The sequence below is a fragment of the Haliaeetus albicilla genome, chromosome 11 (genome assembly GCF_947461875.1).
Source record: "Haliaeetus albicilla chromosome 11, bHalAlb1.1, whole genome shotgun sequence".
Lineage (NCBI taxonomy): Eukaryota > Metazoa > Chordata > Aves > Accipitriformes > Accipitridae > Haliaeetus > Haliaeetus albicilla.
In genome coordinates, this window is record NC_091493.1 from 20,007,243 (window position 1) to 20,017,781 (window position 10,539).

Below are 10,539 nucleotides of genomic sequence, written 5' to 3' on the forward strand. Positions count from 1 at the left end.
TATTCCACAGTAGTTAACCTCAAATAGGCTCTGTAGGCTTAAAGCCAATGGAAATGGGAGTTGTACCAGACTACTGCTAACAACTCTCATAAGTGCTACACTGTTTAGTGTGTTATGCAATGCAGAGATAGGTTTAGTGGGCACCTTGTGCAGTGGCCTTTTGTATTGCCACCTTTTTAAGGTGCATGTGTTGCTGTGTTCTGGGGAAAGCCTCTCTGGGAATATCTGAAGGACCCTCAGGATCAGCCCTGTCCCCAGATGGCCCAGGCTCCAGGGCTGTCACAGCTACAAGTTATCATTGATAAACTGAAGCAGATGGTCATTCAGCTGCGAGAGCCTAGCAGGAGCTGTGAGACCTTGTCACCCAGCCCACAGGGAGCTTAGATTTCAGCCAGGATCTGTGACTGCAGGAACTGCAGGGTCTCACAGCTCACTTCCCATCCTGCTGTTGGGGATAAGACTTATCTATGAGACATTGCCACAGTTCTTGACTGCCAGTTCCACTAAACTCAGAACTGAGCAAGAGCTTCTTTCCTTCAGCTTTTCCATCTGAACTCTGAACAATGATGTTGCTTATTTCGTCCTACTCTCAGCATTGAAGCTATTGTCTTATTCAGAAGAAAATGGTCTATGTCAGGAGAACTTCATGAAACAGGCCTTTTTTTTTTTCCCCCTCCAAATTTTAATTAAACAGAAAATCCATATGCTAAATTGTAATTGAAAAGAGGAGCTACGTGCTCTGTAATGGGCTTGAATTGTGCACAAAGCCCCTTGCGGTTAATGAATCAGGTGCTCTGTGTTTTGAAAGGCACAGAGGAAGGTTCTTCCTTAAATTCATTTGTAAGACCTTGTTTTAAATCCTGGCTCAATAGCAGACTACGGGTACCAAGGCCTAATTGCAAAATCAAAAATACAGGCTGCTCTTTTGAAGTCTCTGAAGGAGTGCCTCCCTTTTCCACAGACTCAGAATATTGGGTGAGGTCCTGAGTCTGCTTTACTGCATAGATATCAAATACTTGGGATACTAATCTGTGAAGAACTAAGTCTAGCACCATAGGAGAGATCCAAGCAGCAACTGTCTGCTTCAGGGGGTTGATCCCAGGCTGATAGAGCCGGTGGAAGATATGTTGCTGGCTAAGGCTCAGCTCCTTTAACATAGCAACACCTACTGTGGGGACAACAGGATCCTGAAATTGGGTCCTGCCAAGAAAATGAAGGTGAAAGTCATTATCTGTAAGGCCTGGCTTTATAAAGCCTCAAATTTCTCACAGGGAGAGCGTTGCTTGGTTGTTCTGCTCAACAGAAAAGGTGGCACAAGACCTCCCTCTCTCTTCGTGTTGCCCAGTGTTTCTGTTCCCCTCCCAAGCTGTGCCAAACACCCACGAGACCAGTTCACTGAGGCAGGGATGCTGCAGCCACTGCAGCGCCAGAGCCCTGCTGTCACTACTCACAGGAGGCAACCTCCTCCACCCTGCTCCTTTCTGCACAGGGACCCCCATAAGTGCCAGGGAAGACAGGTGGGGCAAGAGGACAATGGTGTGGCAGCTGGGCTCAGATCCATGGGACAGTGACCATCAGCCTCAGGCAACCAGGTCACAGGCACTATGGTCTGCTCTTTAGGGCAGCAGGAAGAGCAAAATGGTAGTGTTTGCCCTGCAGGGTTTACTCCTGCCCAAAACTTGGGAAGCAAGTTTCCTCCTGCAAAGGGACAGCATGGGAGTCTCCACGGAGCCATTGCAGCTGGGATAGACGTCTGCCCCTTGCTCTGCCTGTCTGTGGCAACCACAGGAGCCTCAAGCCCAGCTTGCTGGGACTCCCCACTTCCCACTGACAAGAACAGCCTGGCAGCCTCCTCTCCTTTGGGCCATGGAGTCAGCCTGCCCTGTTGAGGAGCCCTGAACCAGCTGTGGCTGGGATCAGACAAGAACTGCAGGCTTCAGTGGTCTCCTGGGTCCATCAACAGCCTCATCAGTGAGCTCCTTTCCCCCTTTCTGGTGCAATAGACTACTCCCTTCACCCTGTGCTGTGGTTTCAGTGGTGCCAGTGCTGCTCAGTGTAAAACAAGTTCTGTCACTGGTATATGCCTGTGCCTGCATTAATGTCTTCTCTTTTACATGCAACTGTGTCTTTACCGTTCCTTGTCAACATGCTGTCACATATATTATGTGTCCTGGAGTAGGGCAAGGAAATTACTTGTCCCCAGCAATTGCTTGTGTATAATTGTCAATTGTGTCTTCAAGCTGGTTGAGAAATAACATAAATACACTGAATGGTAAGTTCATACAGCGTCTCTTTTCAGATGTGTGTTGTCAGGCCTCCCATCAGGAGCTGGTATTATTTAGACGATATATGGCTGATGGGGAAAGTAAAGTATTTTTTTTTCCTCAATAGCAGGTGTACGGCTGTGTTTTGTTCCAATTTGCAGAGGGTAGCCTTCCAAACTGCAGTGTCACTGCTGTGCCTTGAGGTGGTTAAAATCTTCAGGAGGAGGTTTGGAAAAGTATAAGGTGCTCTGAAGAGATATCATCACCACCACAGTTATTTTGTGTTGGCCGTTGCAGTGGCTGGGGTCTGAACCCCATTCTGGTAGATGCTGAGTGTGCTCTGAAGGAGAAGCTGCCTTAAAGCACTTTCAGATCCAGCCAAGGGAAGAAAGCAGTGTCCTAACCACCGTGTCAAAGTGCAAGTGAGGCACGGAGAGATTCATTGATGTGTGCAGGGAGGGGCATGGCAGAGATGTCTGAAAGCAGGCTCAGGTGTACCTGGCAAGGGGCAGCCCCAACCAGCCGTGGCCATGAGCGTGGAAAGCTCCTGGCAGCATCTCTTCTCTGTGTCTCTCCAAGAATACGATGCATTTGTCTCAACAATGAGCAAGCCTAACTTTTCATGTTTAAAAGGACTGTAAATCCCCAGACCGCCCCTGCCCCAAAATATAGCCAAGCTTCTGGAGTTACCTTACCAACTGCTTAGTTTACCAGTAGATGTCAGTCAGCACCACGCAGAACCCTTTGCACCTAGAGCCCCTTTTCTGTTCTGTTTACAAAGGAGGTCAGTAGCAAATCTCCCGTTTGTTTTATTGAAACTGAGACACAGAAAAATTACTTTCTCAGTGGCAAAAAGACAAGCAGAATCCAGGGTTTCCAAAACACACTGTATGATACTAGATCCTCCCACTCAAGTATTTGTTGCAAACTTTGTCCACCTCTAGCAGGTTACAGTTCTTCTCTCTCCAACCTGTCAACAGGGTTAGTACAGGTTTTGCTTATTTTTTGCCATCTTGTGAAAAGTCCTTAATAAGTGCTAGTATTAGCCTACAGCTGCTGCTAACTGGTCAGCCTTTAGCACAGGAGGTTGTTGGCTGGAGACCACCGTGCCCCTGCCTCTTTTACAAACATATCCTAGCAGGAGTCACTTATAAAGAAAAGAGCAACATCAGGGAACAACTATCAGTAGTCATAGAGTTTATCATTAACTAGGGAAAAGGGAGGGGAGAAGCCAGCATCATCTGATGAGCCAGCTGATTACAAACGCAGATGAAGTGTCATGCCATCCTTTTGCTTGTCGCAAAAGCCCTAATTCAGGGCCTCCAAACCTGAAAGCAAGGAGCCTGGTACTGGGAGAGCAGTGTAAGTAGGAGGAATTTCAGTGGGTGCCAGGCCCAGCCCCCCTCCTGAGCTCAGAGGCCAAGGGATATGTTAAAATGAATATGCCAGGTTTTGGAGAGAGGTGGCAGAATTCAACGCTTGAGGAGCTAAGAAGCCCTGCTCGTGGCCCGGTTTCAGAGGTATCAAATGCCAGGCGCAGCTCATCACCAGCCAGCCATGCTGTGCACATGCCAGGTGCCGCTCATCACCAGCCAGCCATGCTGTGCACATGCCAGGTGCCCAAGCGGGTGGCATAAGGGTGCCAGCTCCCAGGGTGCGGTGAGCTAAGGCTGAGCCCTGGCCAAGGAGTGCTGCAGGAGGAACACAAATGCTTAGCTGGCAAAACAATGTGGGTGCTGGGTGACAGGTCTCCAGCCTGCGGTCACGCCAGGCTTTGCTGAGGCACGCCACACAAGTTATCCAGAGAGCCCGAGTGCTGGGCAGTAACAGAGCTCTGCAGCACAGGATGTCTCAAACCAGCTCTGGATGGTGCTGTATGCTGACCACTGCCGTCCCCAGAAGATACCACTCATTTCTCTTCTCACCTCTAGGTGCCAGAAGGCACAGCAGCCTAAGACACAGCCTGTTAGAGCAACGTGCAAGGCAGGAGCTTGAAGCTGGCTGTGCTTGTGCTGTCTGAGGAAGGGCTCAGAAGCCATTCCAAGTGATCATGTCTATTGGCTGTGACTACCTGTGGGGTCCCCTTCTGCAAAAAGCATCAGAAATAACAGCAAATGGCTAGCTCAGACGTATGAAAACTCCATACATGTGCATGCATGCGCGCGCACACACACACACTGCTGTAATGTGTCAAACCACCCAGGTTGTTCAGACATGTCTGGAGTTCACAAAGCAAGCAAGCTTTGAAAGCACATACAAAGATTTCTGGGACAAACAGAAGGGCAGAGCTTTTCCTCAGTTTCCTATAGAATAGACAACTGCTACGGCAATGAGAGATGGCAGTCTTTCTGACTCCCTTCAGGAATAGAGCCTCTTCAGCCTCAAAGGGTTTTGTCCTGTACAGGCCCAGAAGAGGCTGTGCCACCAGCATCCATTCTCCACCATGTAGATACGGAGACAAAGGCAGTGGAAGTCCCACAGCACCAGGGTCTCGTCCCTGAGCTGCTTACTGGATCACATTGAGAGGTGTGACTGGGAGTTTGCCTTCAAAAGGGCAAACAGTGATGGATGGAGACTTCTGAAACCCGGCCCTTGCCTAGGCTTTACAAGAGCATCAAAGGTGGAGGGGAAGTGCACAGTACAGCACTGAAAGAGCCACCGTGATCACCTCCTGTGTATGCTGCACAAGCTTTGTTAAAGGCCTTTCCAGCCCTGATTTTGCCAGCCTTGTTGGGTTTGACAGAATTTGTGAAAGAAGGCTGGGAGACCTCTCAGGAAGAAAAACCTCAGGGACTATGTTGCATGCTTGTCTGTTTCTTGCACTAGGGAGAAGGAAGGCCTTCGATGTGAATGGCCCAACCTGGTGAACTGACCTGCTGGGCCCTGGTGCTTCGATGGAAGGGAGTGGTCTGTGGGCCATGCTCTGGCCACAGGACCAGGCTATGGGGGTCTTAAGCTCTAGTATGAGACAGGAGTGGCCTTGGTAAGGGCTGTGTTGCTAAGGAGCTGCTGAGAGTAGAGCAGAAGAGAAGACTGAATTGGATGGAGATCAATGCAGAGGTGGGCAATGCAGGCTCCGGGAGCAGGGAAACAAAATGCAGCAAAGCTCAATGGTGACTTTATTTTAAAACGGAACTGATTGCATTCACTTCTGTTCTCTTACCTGCATACTCATGAGCAGGAAGAGATGCATTCAAATGGACTGTTCAGCATATGGACACCAAGGCCTGTGTCTGATGTCACAGAACAAGGAAGGCCAGTTACAAAGTTCTGATGTCTCCTGTGTTATTAGCCTGGTGACCATGGGTTAGTTTTGCACGTGCCTTTTCATACCCTTTAGGAGATGACAGTGTTCAGTTTCTTATCCTGTCCCTCCTCTGTGAGTCATTAAGATTTACATTGTCCTTTCTCTCCCAGTCTGAGTGCCTGGAGGAACTATCCCTAGATGTGTTGATGTCCTGGTGAGCAGCTAAACTCAGTGCCATCAACACCTGCTGCTGCTGGTGTTCCACAACCAGACTCTCATTTACTCTCCATTCAGACCTATCTTAGCTTTTCTATTATGATTCTCTACTTCCCCTGCCTCTCCTGAATTACTGCCAGCTATCTCCTGCCCTAGGACACCTAGCTGCCCTTCAGTGGTTTCTGGGTAGCTCTGGACTCCCTCTGCCCCTTTTGCACGCACCAGTCATCTCCACTTACACAGCAGTTTCCTAACTAGAAGAGAAAAATTAGGTCTGGAGAGGAGCCAAGCAGCACTGTCAAAAAAATTGAGATGCCCTGGTCAAGACAAACATGAGGCAGTGGCTCTACTGGAAGCAATAGCTAAATATTGAGATGCACCTGGGACCTAGTGGAACATAACCAGTCAGGCCAGCTGGAAGGTGAGTACAAAGATCTCTGCCATAAGTAGTTTAGGAGTGTTGTGCTTTTTCCTGTGGCATTACTGGGTGAGCTGTGCAACTAAGTGCTTCCTCTTTTTTGTTCTCCCCTTCATCTATGTTACTGCCTTCATCTTTAAGACAAACATCCAGACATCTAGTCTGGCCTACTGCTTTGGGTTCTCTTCGGTAACACTTGCTACCTGGTCATTCCCTGCCTTTCTGCCTCAGTTTCCTTACTGGTGAATATGATTTTCCTGCAGTCTGCATCAGCATAGGGGACAGGTGAGATTTCCGAGCCTTTGCACTTTGCCTTTTTTTTTTCACCTAACATGATGCTCTGTCCTGTGTTGGAAGGATGTGGCACAGTAGTTCTCTGTCAAGGTCATATAGCACTGTTAGGCATCTAGGAAGGCACAAAGGAAGGGGGAAGTTATGGATGAGACAGAACTAGTTTCTTATCTCTCCTTCTCCAGAATAGAATCTGTTTACTGCCATACTATCTCACGTTCTGCTGTTGTGCAGGGTCCCTTTGGGAAAGGACACTCTGCAACTCTGGGTGTGCAGCACCTACTGCAAAAAAGTCTGAATCTGTTTGGGGCTGCCACAACAAATACTAATGGCAGCAGCTCAGGCCTTGGGAATGGATAAAAGTTAAACAGTTTTTAGGAATGGCTGGTGGGGCAGGCTGGACTTTGCTCCTGGGAAGGAGGTGAAATGTCTACCTAACATTGTGTATGTCAACATTCATGTCTAGGGAGGGAGCTGAACTCCAGAGAGCTGAGTTGGGGCAGAGAAAACACACTTTAATCCTGTTAACCTCCTGCAGGCATTGAGGCCCTCAAAAGGGAAGCAGGACAGTGCCCATTCCTGAGTAGCAAACAGCAATGCAAACTGTACTTGGGGAGTCCTGTCCTAGGAGCTTGGGCTGAGTGTGGGAGAACCTTGCACTGGGGAACTTGTGCTGCTGCCCCAGCTTAGCTTGGTGCCACTTCTTAGCTTGCGGTCCCAGGCTTTGTCCTAAACGTGTAAGAACATGGGGCAGTCATGACTGCTGTCTCTCCAGATCTGCTTTGTTAGAGAGGACATGGGACCTTCCTTTCTTAGCAGGCTCTCAAAGCTTGCCTCCCTAGTAGGTGCAATACAGTGTGGCTAAGAGTATCCCCGATCTAGGTCTCTATTCCCAGCTTTCTCATCAGACCTCACCGTTTCTGCTCCCTCTACCTGTGTTATCTCCCTCTCTTCATCTATCTAGACTTTGAGGGAAAGGAGTGTCTCTCTGTATTTTTATTGTACATCTTATGGTAGTCCTAGGTTCTCTGTAACATTACTAACAACAGCAAGTTGCAGCTGTAAATATCTGAGCCCATTTATGATGTTGGCTTTTTAACTACTGAAGAGCTGCAACAGTGGTTTAGATGCACTAGATGCTTTAAAGTACACATATCATATCCTTGTCTGATTACTTGTTTTACGCAGATAACAGCCGTGTGTAGTTCTGTTGATCCTATAGTTTAGCTATTCGTGATTTCTGTCAGTCAAGCCCATCATATCTCAATGTAGTGCACTAGTTAAATATTGTTTTCCTTTACTCTTAGATTTGCTTGAATCCTTTCTTGTCTTTAACCAGTTAAGAATTTAGTGCTCCTATGAATTCAGACAGTGGACTAAATGGTTAACAAAACTTGACAAAGTCAGATTTCTTCTACATAATCTGCAAGTCTTGCAAAAGTCAACTTCCACAAGGCAAGCAGCACTTTAACCAAGTAAGGGAGGCCAGTCAGCAGTAGCTTTGACATGGTGAGCAATCAGGGTGGAAAAAGCATGATGAGATGGTTTTTTGTGCCTAGGGTGGTGAATTTGTAGATGCAGCAGATTCAGCACATGTGCCCACATCTGTACAGGGTGTGTCTTTTAGAATGGTTTACTGGAGCTTTTGGAAAAGAAGAGCTAGGAAATATATCTCACTCATGCACCCTGTCTGATATTGCTGCCTTCTGCACTGATCTCACAGCTGCTTTTGTACAGAGAGCATTGGGATCTGCTTCTTGCTGCATTTGGTAGAGAAGGCAATAGTACTCATCAGCATGCAGTTCCTCCTGCACATATTTCTCATGTACTCTCTTGCTGGCTCAAGTTCCCTGAAATATTTTATGAGTTTTATGAAATCCAGCATTAGCAGGATTAAAAAACACCCTGGATCCTCAGGGCAATGAAAGCAGCATCCTAAAGAAAGCAGTGAAGAAACAGATCCAAAAATTTTGTGTCCGGCGATTCTGCTAGACAAAGCCATGTCTGACTTGATCAAGTCGTGGCAAGTCTTGGCCCATGTGGAAATTTGGACTAGAAGGAACCTTCAGCACCCCCTTCAAACAGATGGTTTTGTGATGCTGTGGCTCAGGCTGCAGGAAGACGGGAAGAAGAGACCAGGACCTTCAGCAGAGAGTGGAACTCATAGTCCTCAGTAACTTCTTATCCACTCTGTGTGCTGGGGCACATGCGGTACATGTCTAGTGTGAACAGAACCCGTAGGAAAGGAGCTGCAAATCAGCTGCAAATGAGAATGATGCTTTTCAGCAGGACTCCTCAAAGCCTGACTTTCTGCTAGGTCCCTTCTCCCATGCCCAGGACAGTATCATGGTCTCTCCTGCTCTGCGACCCTGTAGTGGCAGCCAGATCAGAGGCTTAAGGCAGCAGGGGATAAGGAGCAAGAGCAAAGACCCCAAACCTGTGCTAAAACCTGCATGAGATCTAAAACAGGGCCCAGATTGTTCTTGCCTTGCTATCACAGTGTATCAAGGCAAGGCCTGTAGCATTGTTTGACGTCACTCAGTAAAAGCAACAGGGCTTTGTAGCTTGGTGCTTGCTAGAGCTTTACACTGGGCTAATGCCTTTTTTGTCTTTCTGTAAAGAAAGTAGAGGCTGACAGTTTACAAGGCAAATGCCCCTCTCTGTGCCTGAGCAGCAGAAAGCAGTGCTGGCACCCACCAATCTACGGAGCGGTGCAGTGAGAGAAATGTACAGTGCATAACTTCAGGCTCTCCTCAGGCTTGTTATGAGTCTTTGTCTTAACAAAACACACCCCTGGCCACTGTTTTCTACCCCCGTACTGGCAGAAATCTTCCTCAGCAACAGTATGAGCTAGATCAACTGGATCAGTAGCATGATACAGTTGAAAAATACTCCCAGCTCTGGTGGGAGATGAAACAGGCTGAGGATCAAAAGGCCCTTGAAGAAGCCCAGAAGACTATTGCTTGAAGAATGGGCTAGAGGAAAGCCTGAGTCTCCAGCCAAGTGCTGTAGTTGGCAGATCTGATTCCTCCCCATATCTTGGGTCTTTGTCTGTTACTTCGCCATGGTGATGTGCTCAGGCACAGGGGGCAGAGAAGTGGTTTTTCCATTCCATGAAGCGTGGGAGGAGCAGTGCTGTTTCCCGAAATTACCAGCATGAAGGCGTCCATTACCTCTGTCTGAGGAGCAGCTGAGCAACTGAAACTAACTGTCAAGAGTAACCTGAACATTTAATTGTGCTCCTTCAGCAAGTTGTTCTCCTGCACCATTGTGCAGGCACTGTGTGGAACAGCAAGTTCATGACTTGGAAAATGCTCACCTCTGCTCCCAAGCACACAGGCTTTTTTTGTTGCTGTCCCAGGCACATGACGAGAGGATTGTCACTGCAGGACATTGAGGGGTAGTGAGTATCTAGGGTTGAAATACGCTTGGAGACAGAGATGTGTGTGCTTGGTGAAACACTAGGGCAAAAGTCTTCAATGTAGGCAGATTTTCCTCAGAAGAGGAAGTTAAATCACAAATGAAACATGAACTCAAGTCCTCTTCTGACCCACAGAGTGACTGAAGATAACATTCTTATTCAGCAAGCCTGATCCTTGGGTGTACCTATGGCAAAACTTGCTCTCCTGACAGATCTCTAAGGCTATTTCGATACCCCCATAATCCCACCTGCTCTGGACTCCTGTCAGCCCTCTGGAGCAACGCAGCTACACGAGATGTGGCTTCTGGCTAGTGTACCAACAGCATCGAGCGCATCAACATGCCTGGAAGGAGGCAGGTGTCAGAAAAGGGATAGGTGAACCTTTGGAGTTTTTATTATTGGTATTGATTGGGTAGCTAGAGGTATGCTTCAGCTTAGCTGAGCCTTAAATTCATCTAGCAAGAGGTGATGTTAGAAAAAAACAATGCTGTACAGAACTACAGAGGGTAGTCAAACCGCAGGTGATTAATACGGTGACTTGACAGCTCTTCTATAAATCATATTTATAAACCATAAGAGCAGGCTTTTCCTGCATTCACAACACCAAGGAGTCTGGGGAGAGCGAGCTTCTTTATAAAGACAATAGACCTTGGGAACGGGAGGCCGAGGAGAAGCCTTGACG